Consider the following 14,344-nt stretch of genomic DNA (forward strand, 5'->3'; position numbering starts at 1 on the left):
TAGAGCCAAGGATTATTGATCTAACAGGACCTGTCTCTGCTCTGGGCAACCATTGTTTTGGGGCTATAATAGGGACCTGAATATAACAAGAAGACAGCTCCAAACCAAAGTGGAGGTAGGAGGGGTTAGGATGGGGTTTAGAAAAACACTGATGATATTGGGCCTTTTCTTTTCTTCTTTCCATCAAGCCCTTCATCTCTACTTGCCTTTTTTGTAAAAAATTCTTCCTTTGCAGATTATTTCCCCAGGGCCTGTCCGTCCAGAGTCATCTCTATGCTCACGATTTCTTATTTACCTACACTTAGCGAGGCAAGGAAAGGATGGGGGTCCATTTTATAGATGAGGATAATTAAGTTTCCTCAACAGAAGAGAGGAGAAAATGATATTATCTGCCCTTACACAGAAATGAATTACTTAGTTCCTGAAATCCCTGTTCAACGACAGTAAGTACACAGTGCTATTTGGAAGTTTCAACAGAGGCTCCACTATGTCATATCCATGTGATACAAAAGTGAGGTGTCAGCAAAGATGCAAGTTTTCATAGAAAACTGTTGAAAAACAGTGATGAAACGCTAAAATCTTCACCCATATTAAGAAGTTGTTGGAAATTAAGAGAAATTTTTTGGAAAAAAATTTATTTGGTGAGAAGCGTTGGTATGCTGTGGGTTCCCCCTCCAAAGAAAGAATGGTGCCTGCATTTCACCACAAGCCTACTGAGAAAAGCTTCAAGGGGAACCCTCAGAGAGCTTGATATGTGTCTCGTGCAGTTAGAGGGGCAGAATGGACTAATTTCTGATTCCAGCCCAAGAAATGTAGGGGCCATTGTATGGGCTAGCAGCTGCTTAACAATGTTGGGATCGCCCATAGTCTCAGAGCTTGTGTGAGCAAAAAAATGGTTTCTCACAGAGAAACTGGAAATGGAGTGTTGATTTATTAGGGGCTATAGAGGAAGAAAGCAACTGACAGAGGAAAGTGTACTTGCCCAGGTCAAGTGTGTGTGTGCGTATATGGAGGGGAGTACAGATCTCTGAAGAACCCATAAAAGTGCCCCAGGAGAAAGCTAAATTTAAACACTGGCCATTCCTGGAGAACACAAAGCCAGCTTCAACAACATGAGACAAGTACAATACTTCCTGCTCTCTCATACTTCCTTGCTCTAATCCTGGAAGGGTCAGAAACTTCAGAAAAGAAAGAAGGACCACACCCCTCTTTTCACTCATAGCAAACCCAGGATGAAGGAGGACAAATAGCTTAAAGCTGAAAAACTTTGGAAACAGTGACAATACTTGGGCTGAACATATTAAGTACCTAACTGAGATCACGTTTTATTACATAAAGCGACTAGAGGGCTTCCTAATGCCTGCAAGAAAAGCATTTGTCCAGGAATGGAGTTAGGACCATCACTACTGAGCAAGTTTAAAGGAACAGTGGGAGCCAAAAACAAAATTCTTTTTTTTATGATTACACCCCATGAGTCCTGCTTATCATTGTTCTAGTTACAACTGTAAAAGTTAATCCTCAACCTTTATTTTAAAAAGTAATAAAAATACCACCAAAGGGGTCATAACAAGAGGAGCTGTTGTCAGAGCTAATGGTTCTCCTTGGCTTAATAGCACTCTAATGTCCTTGTGGAAAATGAGGCCTATGGATTTAAGCTCTGCCACTTCTCCCTGTTTTTCTTAATTTCCCAAAGCATCCTCTATTCTTTCCTCCTGTTACCCTGCAGTATTACTAGTTTTGAGCGAAGCTACTTTTAACAGTGTCCTAAAACCTCCTGTGCTGTTACATTCCTGCCACATATCCTGCCTCTTGTACCTTGGGCATTCCCAGGGGTAACACGGGGAGTCATAAGTCACCACGACAGTTTCAGAGTCCCTTCCATGGTAACACTTACTGCCACATACACCCACGTACAAAGCACTATACAAAGAAAATTATATACATGGATTCTCTGCCCTCCAGGAAAGTACAACTTAAGACAGCTAACATTAAACAGATAAGTATAAACGCATAAGTAGCAGAAAAGCAGCAGTAAACCAATACGTCAATGAACAGCAGGGGAAATGCATGATTGAAGTGGGAAGCAGAGTTGGCCAGTTGATGAACGTTTACTGAATGGCTACTAGGTGTCAGGCATTGGGCTACGTTCTGGCAATAAAAATGTGAACAGAACAGACACAGTCCCCGTGCACATGGAGCTTTCAAAATACTGGAGAAGATAAACACCAAACAAATTTTTACTGAAAGGTAGTTTAATGAATACAAGTGCACAAAATGCTGTTGAAGATAATATGCAGGACCGGTCTGGGCATTAGGAATCTAATCTAGTTTGGGGGTTAAAGAAGCTTGCCTACAGAAGTGACATTAAAATATGGCGGGACCCAGGACTTCCCTGGTGGCACAGTGGTTAAGAATCCACCTGCCAATGCAGGGGACACGGGTTCGAGCCCTGGTCTGGGAAGAATCCACATGCCACGGAACAACTAAGCTCACGAGCCACAACTACTAAGCCCACGTGCCACAACTACTGAAGCCCGCGCACCTAGAGCCCGTGCTCCACAACAAGAGAAGCCACCACAATGAGAAGCCCACGCACCACAACGAAGTGTAGCCCCTGCTTGCCACAACTGGAGAAAGCCCATGTGCAGCAACAAAGACCCAGCTCAGCCAAAAATAAATAAATTTAAAAAAAAAGAAATGGGGGGACCTGAAGGCTAAGTAGGGTTAGACAAATGGCTGGTGGTGAGAAGAGGGACCTAGGGAGCAGAAAGGACATGTCGGAAGGCAGAAGCAACACAATGAAGGAACTGAGAGAACGCCTGAATGGCTAGAATGAATCAATCAAGTGGAAAAGGGGCCGAGGTGAGGAGGTTGAAGGGATCAGCAGAAAGCTGGAGATTTTAAGTGTTGATTAAAAGCAATGCAAGTGAAAATTATAGGATCAAAGATCTGAAGTACTGGAAGGAATTTTAAGGTTATCCAGTCAAACCACTGGGATGATGCTGGAATCCCCTCTGCCTGTTCCCTATCACTAGATCAACATGCATGAAGGCCAGAAAGGACTTGGCATGGGGCGGGGGGGTTGTCCACAGGAAGCTGGTATAAGCAGCATGTGAAGTACTCTTGAAGCCCCAAGGGCTGAGGCAGGAAACTCTCCATTTCCCCAGAGTATGAGCTGGAGCTGCCTCTCTGGTCAACCTGCCTATTTGTGTGAAGACGCCCTCACAGGATTGGCCAAGGAGAAGTGAATGGCGATCATTTGTGTTTATTAACCGTAGCTTGGTGAGAGAAGAATTACTTTGAGCACGTGTCAGGGAGGTTGGTTTGTTCAAGAGTGATTGGCTAGTTTGCATTCATGACAGAGAAACCTATTGTGAAGGGCAGCCTGTGGAAAAGCCAAAGGATGGCAAAGCCAGAGTGCCCACCACCCAGAGGAGCTCTGGACCACTTACTCTGATAGTGGAATTTGTTTGTCATTGTTAGGGCAAATGCTTCTTCTGGTGCTGGAGGCAAGCAAGGAGGCTATTCCTTGATGGTAGACAACAATGAAACACTCATTATTTTTATGGCGGTAATGAAACCTGGCCCCTTTTCCCCTTCATTTTCCTGCTTCTCACTATATGGCAGGGCTGGGTGTGCTTAGGTAGGATCCATGTGTCCATGTCATGATATTCATTAATCAGCATTTAGTGAGCACCCCATACTATGAAGAGCCCTGTGGCGGCTCAGGATACAAGAAAGTAGAGGTCTCGGTACTTGAGAGGCTCTCAAATCTAGATGAGAAAGGCAGAAACAGGCACCGGATGATAAACCATAGCCTCAGGTACCAAATGGATGTACGGAAGAGGACTAGGTTTATGGAGGACTAGATCACTGTGGAGTGGGCTAACCACCAAGCTTTCTGAAGGAGCTGGCACTTGTTCTGGGTGTCACATCAGTCGGGTGTGGTGAGGAGGTGGGACAGTGTGGGGTTAGAGGAACAGGGTTAGGCCAGGGGTCTCTGACAAAGGAGCAATGGGAAGTCGCATTTCAAAGGTGAAGAAAATCATGAAAAGCCCTAATGGTAGACTAAGGAGCTTGGAGCTTTGATTTTATTCTAGAGACAATGAGAAGTCCCTGAGGGTTTCTGGGCAAGAGTTTTAGAACAACTATTCTGATTGGAACGTACAAAATAATTTGAATGGAGAAGAGAGGGGAAAAAGTGGCAAGGAAGCCAGTTAGGAGATCAGCATATGACACGATTTAAAATTTTTCTTTTTTTGCTGAAAGAACTGGATGACAGATATTTCCCTTAACCTTCCATGGAAATTTAAGATAAAGGAAATAAAAGTTTTGGTTGTAGTGATAGGGGTTTGGGATTTAAAAGACCATTAAGATTACTATAAAAGAGCAAGATAAACTAGCCTCAGAGCAGCATAATGCAGGGAAGTGCTCCAGGCAGACTAGAAAGAGATTCCCCTGGGTTGTAGATGAAGATGGGTTTGTAGGACCTACCACAGGGGGACCCAGGCCTTGCTCCTTGGCAGCACCTGAGGAGGGAACACAACCCTAGAGAAGACTGGCCCCATGATACAACTAGGAGACAGGACTCTAGGCTGCAGGATTCACAGCCTCACAGAAGGTTTCTGTGAGTCAAGGAGGAAGATCAGACACTCAGGCCCTGGACCTGAAGGGATGGTGCAAATAATGGGACAGCAGGTGTCTCAGCAATAACCAGCAACTCAAAGCCCCTTCCAATCTCATGGCAAAATATAAGATACTGGAAGCACAATTCAGGTCTGAAGATGAAATATAAATGAGGTTAAATTTCCCACCAGTCAGATGGGATAGGAGCATACAACTGGAGTTTACCTTTATTTAAGCTTATAAATAAATGTGATACTTCCCTTACACCTGAATTTATAAACTGAGAGTCATACCTGCTATAATTTCTACAGTTCAAGTGTGGAAAGATGTCACCTAGATCAGAATGACTGCAACAAGAAGACAAAGGCATACAAGTCCTAGAGATATTATGCAGGAAGAAGGAACAGAACTTACTCTGCCCAGAATCTACAGAAAATCCCAGGACACAGTGAGAACGCAGGAAATTTCTCCCTGCCTCTGTCGCTCTCTACCCTTAGGCATCTTTATAGGGGACTCAAGTAAACACTTTGTGAGTTAGTCTTAGCATTCACAAATTATGATGAAATATAACTTTAAAAAGCTTTGTTCTCTCCCAAGGCTTTATGTTAGTGCTCCGGTGGAGAGGGTAATTTTTTAAAAAAGGGTGAGATTTTTCATTGAGTTTCCACTTGGTGTCAGATATGGTGGGTACTAGCAATACCTACATTAATAAAACTCTGTTCTTGTCCTTAGATGCTAAATGCTCACAGTCTAGTGGGAGGGATGAATATGCTGATTAACTCCCATGTGTGTGTCATAAAAAGACTGTGAATAAATGTTCTAGAAGCACAGAGGATCAAGTGACAAGCTCCATCTCAGGAAGCCAGAGAAGGCTTTAGAGAGAAGGTGAGATTTAAGAGGGTTTTACTGGATAAGTAGGAGCTCGACATTTAGATAAGAAATAGAAGAGCATGTCAAATAGTGGGAAAGGTATATACAAGGCATGGAGGCATAAAGAAATAGTGAGTTTGCAGTGGGGGAGTGGGAGATTACGCTCAGTGAAAAAGATGTTCTGCCTGGAATTGGCCCCTACAATCTTTAACCAAGGCTACCCATATGATCAACACATTGACCTCAAAAGAACTTCTGAGATACACCAAAGAGAAGTCACATGTCAGCTGGCGTATGGCCCTGTGCTGGAGACTACACAAAGGGATACAGACACTTAACTACCCACTGAGAACCTAATAGCCTCAGGCAAAACTTCATTTTTCTCTCTGTTTTTCTCTTTGAAGACTTCTCACTGAAAATACTAGCATGTTTTCCTTCCTCAATAATATCCAACCTCATAGTCTTCTTCATCTATCAAATGAGCAACTTTCAGATAAAACACTTCAGTTTAAAACCCATCTTCCAGGAACCTGGATAAAGCCTGATGACTTAGAGGGGCACATCACACTGCTCAGCTTCAAGCTTTCTGTCCCAGGGGTCACTTCTCTGTAGGCCCTACTACTTCCCTCTCTTTAGCCCTGAAGACTCGGGCAGGGTGGAAGAGGGCTACGCCTGCCTACTATCCATTGTAACTCTGAAACAGGAGGGAAGGAGGCAGAGCACAACCTTTAAAAGAAAGACGTAGACATTGAGGATACGACAAACACTGGTTAGAACCGGTTAGGTCCAAGATGGCGAAGATTCGACTTCCAGTAGACCTTGGGCCTCATTATACACTCATTGTAATATATCAGCAAGCTAAATGACACACTCACAGGTGCCATGACAGTTCTGATGCCAACCATAAGAGGTCAAAAAGTGTGCAGTGGCCCAATTCCTGGAAATCTCTGCCTCTTCTCCAAAATAGTTGGAATAATCCTCCCACCCATTAGCCTATGAAATTATCCAGCCCATAAAAACTAACCAACCCATATTTCCGCGCCTCTCATCTTCTCTCTGTCTGTGGACTGTGTTTCTCCCAGGGCTGCTCTTGCCTTTTGAGGTGGGCCACATTCTGTCTATGAAATCTATATCTCTCTAAATAAATCCATTTCTTACCTATCACTTTGCCTCTCACTGAATTCCTTCTATGCTGAGACAAAACGAACCTGAGCTTCATTAAGTCCTAAGACCAGCTGTGCAATCTTAATTAAAAGACAGTGGGTTCGAGTCCCAGTCCGTTGGTTCAACTCCCAATCTGGGTTTTGGCTGGGTTCGAGTCCCATCTTAGTTGTGCGGTTTCAACTTCATGTAAAATAATGGCACAAGAAGAAAATACCCCAAAAAACTTTAATAGAGTTTTCCCCTAATAATGTGCCTCAAGATTTATTGAGACATCTGAATCTCATTTTCAGCACATTAATGGTCTGGATTGCAAATGTACAAGTTATATATTTTGTGATGTATTTCTAATAGAATTCAGGGATCAGGGAAGAAAAGGTATTATTATTGATAGACTCTTTGAGGGTGAAGGGAGGGTCTTAGAAAACTGACTTCAACTTAAAAAAGAAAGATAATTTTGTTTTCCTCTTCAAATAAAAAGTGCATTTGATTTTGAAAAACAATCATCTCGACTCACATTTTTGTGTTTAACAACCACCTTGAAATTGGTCTGCCTCAGAGGACAGCATGATTCTGGGCTAACTTTAGCATGAATGATTTATGACACTCATGAACTTGGCAACTACATCAGTTTTTCTAAAGCTGGCACCCAACACCACCTGCATGTTAAGTGAAGATTGATGATTTTTAAAGCTTACCTCATTATGCAGAGGTACATGAATTGTCTTATATGTGCAGTCTATAACTCCCAAGACAGATAAGGAGGCAGCTATGTCACAAAATTTATGGCTCTTCCCCACTAAAGCTGAAGTTTTGGAGAAAAACTAAAGTTATAACTGGCCCTTTGGAGAAAAATAGCTTTAGCTAACCATTACACCCCCAAATGATGAACCAGCTATAGCCTACCGCTATATCTTACAGGAACAAAGAGGCTAATGGTGAAAGTCACTTTAATCACAGCAATGAACTATGTCTACGTTTTGAACACTGCAGTAATAGACAGAACCTAAGTGACTCTTTGGAAATATCAAGTACTCTGTCAGTTTAATTTATTCTCCAGTTTGGTGTCTGAGACCTCTTGCTGATCAAGTGGCCCAGTCAGACCCACAGACATGGACTTCAGAGAAGAGAATTCAATACCCTGGTGTGCCCAGTGGCAGAGAATTCAATACCTGTGTGCTCCCTCAAAGTGAAGAAAAGCAAATGCTGGTTTAGGTTCTGAAATGAAGCTTGTTTTCTGAGATTCTTTAGAAATGCAGCAAATCTCTCCACATAACCTGCAAAATAGTAGAAGCAAAGAGGATTAAGTGGAATAAACTTATGAATCTCAAGAAAGAATAAGATTATATAGACCGCCATTAAAAATGACAAGTATATGAGACCAGGTTGACAAGTATATATTTTTAGAAAAGATAACTCTAAGCATTAAAAAGCAGAACACAAAAATGGCAAGCACACATGCTGACTGGAAAAACGCAAAGTGACAGAAAAAATGGTGTTTCCAGCCTAGAGATTTTCAATAATATAAAGCTAAGTGAAAAACAATGAAATTCTAAATAATTTATTTTCAAATATCCCTATCAATCAGGAAATAGACACATATGCACGGCTGCTAACGGCCCTGAATCCAAGAAGCACCCGTCCCTCTCTCCTCTGCAGAGCTCAAAACAGTGGTCCACTCTCCATGGCCTTTGAGAGTATAGAACACCAGCACTCAAATACCTAAGGTAACATAAGAAAGCTGAAGACACAAAAAGTCTCCAAGTAAGGGTAGGAAAATTATTTGGAAAAAAAGATTGTGGGGAACCCACTTCCAACTTAAATGACTTATTATAAGTCACTTGATTTCTGAAATGTGCCTGGGATTTGTCCAGTTCTGACTCTGGGCTCTGATAATGCCTTCGGTCTGCTTGTCCCAATGTGGTTGCTCTAACTCACGGAAATGATGCTCCACTCACAAAATAGTGCCCTAGGGAGAGAGAGCAATATCAAAGAACTACAAATTATGCATCAGGAAAAGTGAAGCCTCTTTAATCCTGAGAGCAACCTCCCCAGCTTAGGCCAGGGAGCTGTGCTATAAATGGAATGATAGAGAAGTGGGCAAGCACCATACACACACACACAAACACACACATCCTGGCACAACAGCCCAGAATAAACCAGACTTCCTTCTGGGAAGTCATGGAAAGCTGCAGAGGCCACTCGTAGGGTAGCCTCATCCACAGCCTCCGTGGAGTCACGTTTACACTTTGACAGGCTTAGAAACAGTTCATTAGTCTACGGTGAAAGACAAGTGTTCATGAGACCCACGGCAGCTATCATGCTCACAGATTCTCCCTTTCCCCTGAAGAAGGGGGTCACAGGGCTCCTTCTAGGTGAACCAGCTTTCTTTACATCATGCCACACAGTCACCACTCCCACCCCTACCCCAACCGCTAGTTCAATAAAACAAAGAATTGGCACCTAAACCAAAGGCCTATGAGCTGACCCAGTGACCCCTGAAACAATCTGCTACTTTTCTGTGCCTTTACTCTGCCCAATAAAGTCACTCCATAACGATGGTGTAGTTCAAGCCACACAGAAAGGTAGCAAGGGTAGTGCAAGCAGCCCTGGGGATACATTAGAGTACAGGAAGAAAGTATTCAAATGTATTTATATTTATTTTTTCCATTTTTATATATGTTTAATAATAGTACTGCATATATAGCTTCTAAATACATAAATATACACATAATGGAGGTGTGTGCTCAATTTTTTTTTTTTTTAATTTTTTGGCCACACCATACAGCATGCGGGATCTTAGTTCCTTTACCAGGGATTGAACCCGAGCCCCCTGCAGTGGAAGTGTGGAGTCTTAACCACTGGACTTCCAGGGAAGTCCCTCAAATATTTTTCTAATAGGATGTGTAATGAAAAAATGTGGTGACCAGAAGACACCATGATACTTGGGGTGTTTCTAAGCAAGGTGTGGTCCTTAATCCCCACCCCTATCAGAATCTCCTGTGGAACTTGTTAAACATGCACATTACTTGACCCACCTCAGACCTACAGGACCTAAATCTCTTGGGTTGGTATGCTTAAAGAGCTTCCCAGTAATTCTGATGCCTACTGAAATGTAGGAACTATTGCAATAGAAGAATTAGAGAAGCAGACAAAAAGAAGCTGAGCTATAGAAAGGGCAGAGTCAGTGCAGAGGGGAACGTCAGAAGCCTGATAACAAGCCACTACAGCCAGGTCCTGCTGGGGCCTGACCAAGGAGGAGGAGCCACCTAACTTGTTCTGCCAGAACTCTGGTTCTATGGGTATTGAGACAATGCCTGTACTTCTTCCAACTAGCCTACAATTAAATCCTCATCACCTAAGGAAGCCTGGGTACCTCCTCTCCTGACAGCTGGGGAGCCGAGGTGGGGAACCTTAGAAACCTAAAGCCCCTCACATAGAGAGAGGATGTAATCCAGGAGATCTGAAAAGATAGCTGATATAATTTCACTAATTGTGTACCTTAAAGAGTAAGGTTGAGACAGGAGGAAGCGGGTATATGAGCCAGAGTTGTCTGTAAGCATTTGAAAAACTGTACTGATTGACCATTTAGTCTGAAATCATGTGGGTGATTTCTAAAAAGCATACCAAGTAAAACTGGAGGCTGTAGAACAGAAGCTAACACTGTCTGTGTGACCTTGGGCAATTCACTGATTCTCTCAGTTCCTCATCTATTAAATAAAAGGTTAGATTTTAAGTGATATCTAAAGACCTTTCTGTGTTTCTGGAACCCAAGTTCAGGCTCAAGTCCTAGTTCAGGGTTGCTTTCGCTATAACATTCTGATCAAGAATAAATTAAAATTCTGGCCCTTTAAATGAAAGCATTCAGAAAAGGCTCCTGCATCCTTAAGAATTAATTATTAAATGGGTCTTCATAAAGAGCAAATCTCTGCTTTTGTCAGTCCTACGCCCTCCCCAAATAGGGACCTCACACACAGATCCTTGGACCTATCCAATAGCCAACTGTTTTCCAAACCTGAATGAAAATCCGAGTGAGGTTAACTGACTGATTTTTACCCTGTGCAATGAGACTGCATTATCACTGGAATGTAAATGTCCAACCTAAACAAAGGGACATCTTATTTTGATTTATTGCTACCTTAGTTTTCTTTCAGGGTCATCCTCTATTTCTCTTTTCTCCTATCAGAAGGAAGGCAGGTTGGTGGGTTACCAGGCATTCCATATAAAATGAAACCTGCTAATTGTCACCAACCCCGGGTACAGAGACATCACCTGACATAATACTTCCTACACTTCACTGGGGCAAGCTCTGTTGAATCAGACTTGAGTGAAGTGACACTGTGTAATGTACTCCAATATAGTGTAGCTAATGCCCAAAAGGAAAAGTGGGAACTGTCTCCTGAAATCTGCCGCAGGTACATAAAAAATTCCAAGGAGAATAAAAATGACAAATCCCTGCAGTATGCCACATTTTATTTCATGAAGATGGAAAGTGCCACAGCATGATATTCATCTTTGGGAAAACTGAATAAAACGTCATCTGAGTCACCAGTTTAAAGAGACTGCTTTAAAAATAAAAGCTTGATCTTATGTGTTCTATTACAGATTGAACTTTCTTTATAGATGTCTTGGAACCTAAACTACATAAAAATTCTTTTATAACTTTAATTCAATTGCCTAAAATAGCTGCTGTTAATAATGGATTAGGCCAGTGTTACAAAACTCATCTTCTGTATATGTGGAGATAAAAGATCAGACCCAGTTTTGTTATGAGGCAGCAGAGCCTAGTGGTTAGCAGTATAGGTTCTGGAGTCAGACAGTCTGGCTTCAAATCTGGCTTTACCATGCAATTGCCATGTGACCTATATAACATACTTGACCACTTTAAGCCTCAGTTTCCACATCTGCAAAATGGGAATACTAATAGTATTATTCCCTTGAAACCATTGTTTTGATCATTCCATTAAATAATGTTAGAAAGCATTTAGAACAGTGGGGCACTTAAGTAGACACTTGACAACTATTAGTGATTACTATCTAATGACATTTCCTATTAATGACTGGGAGTTAAATACTTAAACATTGAAACTGGTTTCCTCTCTCCAAATACGCTAGAATAAAAATCATGCCAGTTAGAATATAATTTAAAATATAGTATGCACAGGTATTCGACAGCCACCTGTTCTGTCTGGTAAACATTTACCCACATGCAAATTATGTACCAGCTCCTTTCACCTTTCAGTATGACACTGAAATGACAACAGAGAAATGAAATACAGTGCTGCGTTGTATGATGAATAATTGCATCACCCAGCCGTGGATCTAACCGTCCACTCTTATTCATTTGCAGCCAGCTCTTTTTAGACTCATGCTTATTTCTTCAAGCCATCAGGCTGTAGGCTATATTAATTTGCAAAGCAACCCCAAAACCTGTCCTTCACACTGGCAAATACAACACATGCAGCCCCATTCTCAGGCTCCTGCTTTGAATAGTATCTAGAGCTACAACATCCCCCTTGTGGTCATGTTGAGTATTTGCCAGGCTCTTGGGGAAAGCACCAGGAACCTCAGTGATATGTGTACCCCCAGAATCATCATCTCTGACACCCTTTAGCTAACACCATTTGATTCCAGGATTCTTTTGATTAACACTGTGCAGTGTTTAAGTATATGCAACAAGAATGAAAAAAAGCAAATTCTTAGGAGAACCAGTAGAGAAAAGAGGGAAGTGAGAATGCAGTTATTCCAATTACTCCACTTGCCCTCCTCCCTCCTTATCATATGCAAGGTAGGGATGTGAAGTTTTCAATTTCTATTTTGCTTCCATGTTTAATATTATTTATTTGTCACTCCTCTCTATGTTTCTATGTTCTTTTTTTAAAAATAATTTTTATTGGAGTATAGTTGATTTACAATGTTGTGTTTAGTTTCTGGTGTACAGCAAAGTGAATCAGTTATACATATACATATATCCACTCTTTTTTAGGTTCTTTTCCCATATAGGTCATTACAGAGTATTGAGTAGAGTTCCCTGTGCTATACAGTAGGTCCTTATTAGTTATCTATTTTATATATAGTAGTGTGTATATCTCAATCCCAATCTCCCAATTTATCCCTCCCCCCCATGTTCTTTAGCATCAGTGTATTGTTTTAGCATACAAATCTCTTTAAAATAGGGGTCATTAGACTGTAACTTGGATGACCTCAGGAAAGTCTACCTCTGAGGGAATTAAGAAAATAAGAGAAATGAAAGTATGAAGTAGACAAGTAAAGATAATATAATGATAACTAACAAATAAGAGTGTGAGGGTACTTTTTTTTTTAGGATCTGTATATTCTATAACCAATATTCTGTTTAACTTTTTATTTTCTTACTCCCACTTCCCTCCCCCCTCACAATGTGAACTCAGCTATCTTCTTTCCCTCCCAAACTTCCCCCAAAATTTCCTTCATACTTCCTCACACAGTGGTGGTCACTTAACAGTGGAGCATCTTTCTCTTGAAATTGGACTTTGAGACCTTAAGGACAAATTGCTTCATTTCTAAAATCAAGGCATTCCAGGACATATTTGTTGAATCAATCAATTGTTTTTCTTACAAATCTGAAAGTGGTCACAGCAAAGAGTTCAGTGGCATCTTGTTACAGAACCCACACCGTCTGTCCCAAGCAACAAGGTTTTGAGATGGGCCTGAGGAGCTGTCACTGAACACAAGTTCATGTGCTTGACTTACACTGAGGCCAAACAAACCAAACCATCAGAGTTTCGAGCAGAGAAAGGTTTATTGCAGGGCCAAACAGGGAGAATGGGTGGCTCATGCTCTAAAAAAATCCCCGAACTCCCTGATGGTTTTGGGGGAAGATTTTATATGCAAAATTTGGGGTGAGAGCTGCAGGGCGTGTGACTTTCTTCTGACTAGTTCGTGGTGAGGTAACAGGGCGGCACTCCAGGAATCTTGCCCTCAGCCTGAAGTTACCATCCTCCATCTGGGCAGGGGATAGTTTCCACAGAACTCACAGATATTATTATGTATAGTCCTTGACTGCGAACCAGGACCCTGAGCCAGGGTTGCGCTATTGCTTCTTGACTGTGCCTCCCTTGTTTCCCTTCCCAGATTAGCAACTGCTTGAATCTGCCTTTTGGAACTAAGGGACGGTCAAAGAGGCTGAATGAAGCCTATTTCCTACAAAAAATAAATGGGGTACACAGAAAGGCTTTTGTGCCCAGGTGGGCCCACAGGGTCCTGCTCTGCTTCAGAGCCTCAGTGAGGCCCAGCAAACCTGGGCAGGTAAGATCCGGAGCTCAGGTATTTTTTCTCGGGAGGGTCTGCAAGATAATTAGCCTAAGGCAACCGAATGCTGTCTGAATGAAGAGCTGCTTTAGTAGCTCAAAACCCAAGGTCCCTGTGGTAAAACTCTGAAAGAATTTGTCGAAAGTCTGCATATGTAGGTGTATTTCAAGTTACCGCAATAGCAACAAGCGATCAGAAGACGAAAAAATGACGAGGTTGAGCAACAAAGATTTTGAACCCCAGGTTCACACTGAACAAAGGCGCAGGACAAAATGGCGCTCTCCGCGAGGAGGAAACGTCAACTCGCGCAGAGCGTGTATCCGCCCGGGGCTCTCCCAGGGCAACGCTGGGACCAAACTCACGTGAGCTGGAGCGTCCTATGACAGCTCTAGTTAGA

The 14,344-nt window shown here is 42.1% G+C and overlaps 1 long non-coding RNA gene across 2 annotated transcripts in view; it reads right to left on the reverse strand.

Annotated features, from left to right (window-relative positions):
* LOC309657368 overlaps nt 1-14,344 on the reverse strand; it is a 73,766-nt gene that overhangs the window by 31,604 nt on the left and 27,818 nt on the right. For both annotated transcript variants that reach the window (XR_014261772.1, XR_014261773.1), the window contains exon 3: nt 7,830-7,934. This is a non-coding gene — a long non-coding RNA (uncharacterized lncRNA). The remainder of the gene's footprint in view (nt 1-7,829; nt 7,935-14,344) is intronic.

This window comes from Balaenoptera physalus (assembly GCF_965194825.1).
Source record: "Balaenoptera physalus genome assembly, chromosome: 3".
NCBI lineage: Eukaryota > Metazoa > Chordata > Mammalia > Artiodactyla > Balaenopteridae > Balaenoptera > Balaenoptera physalus.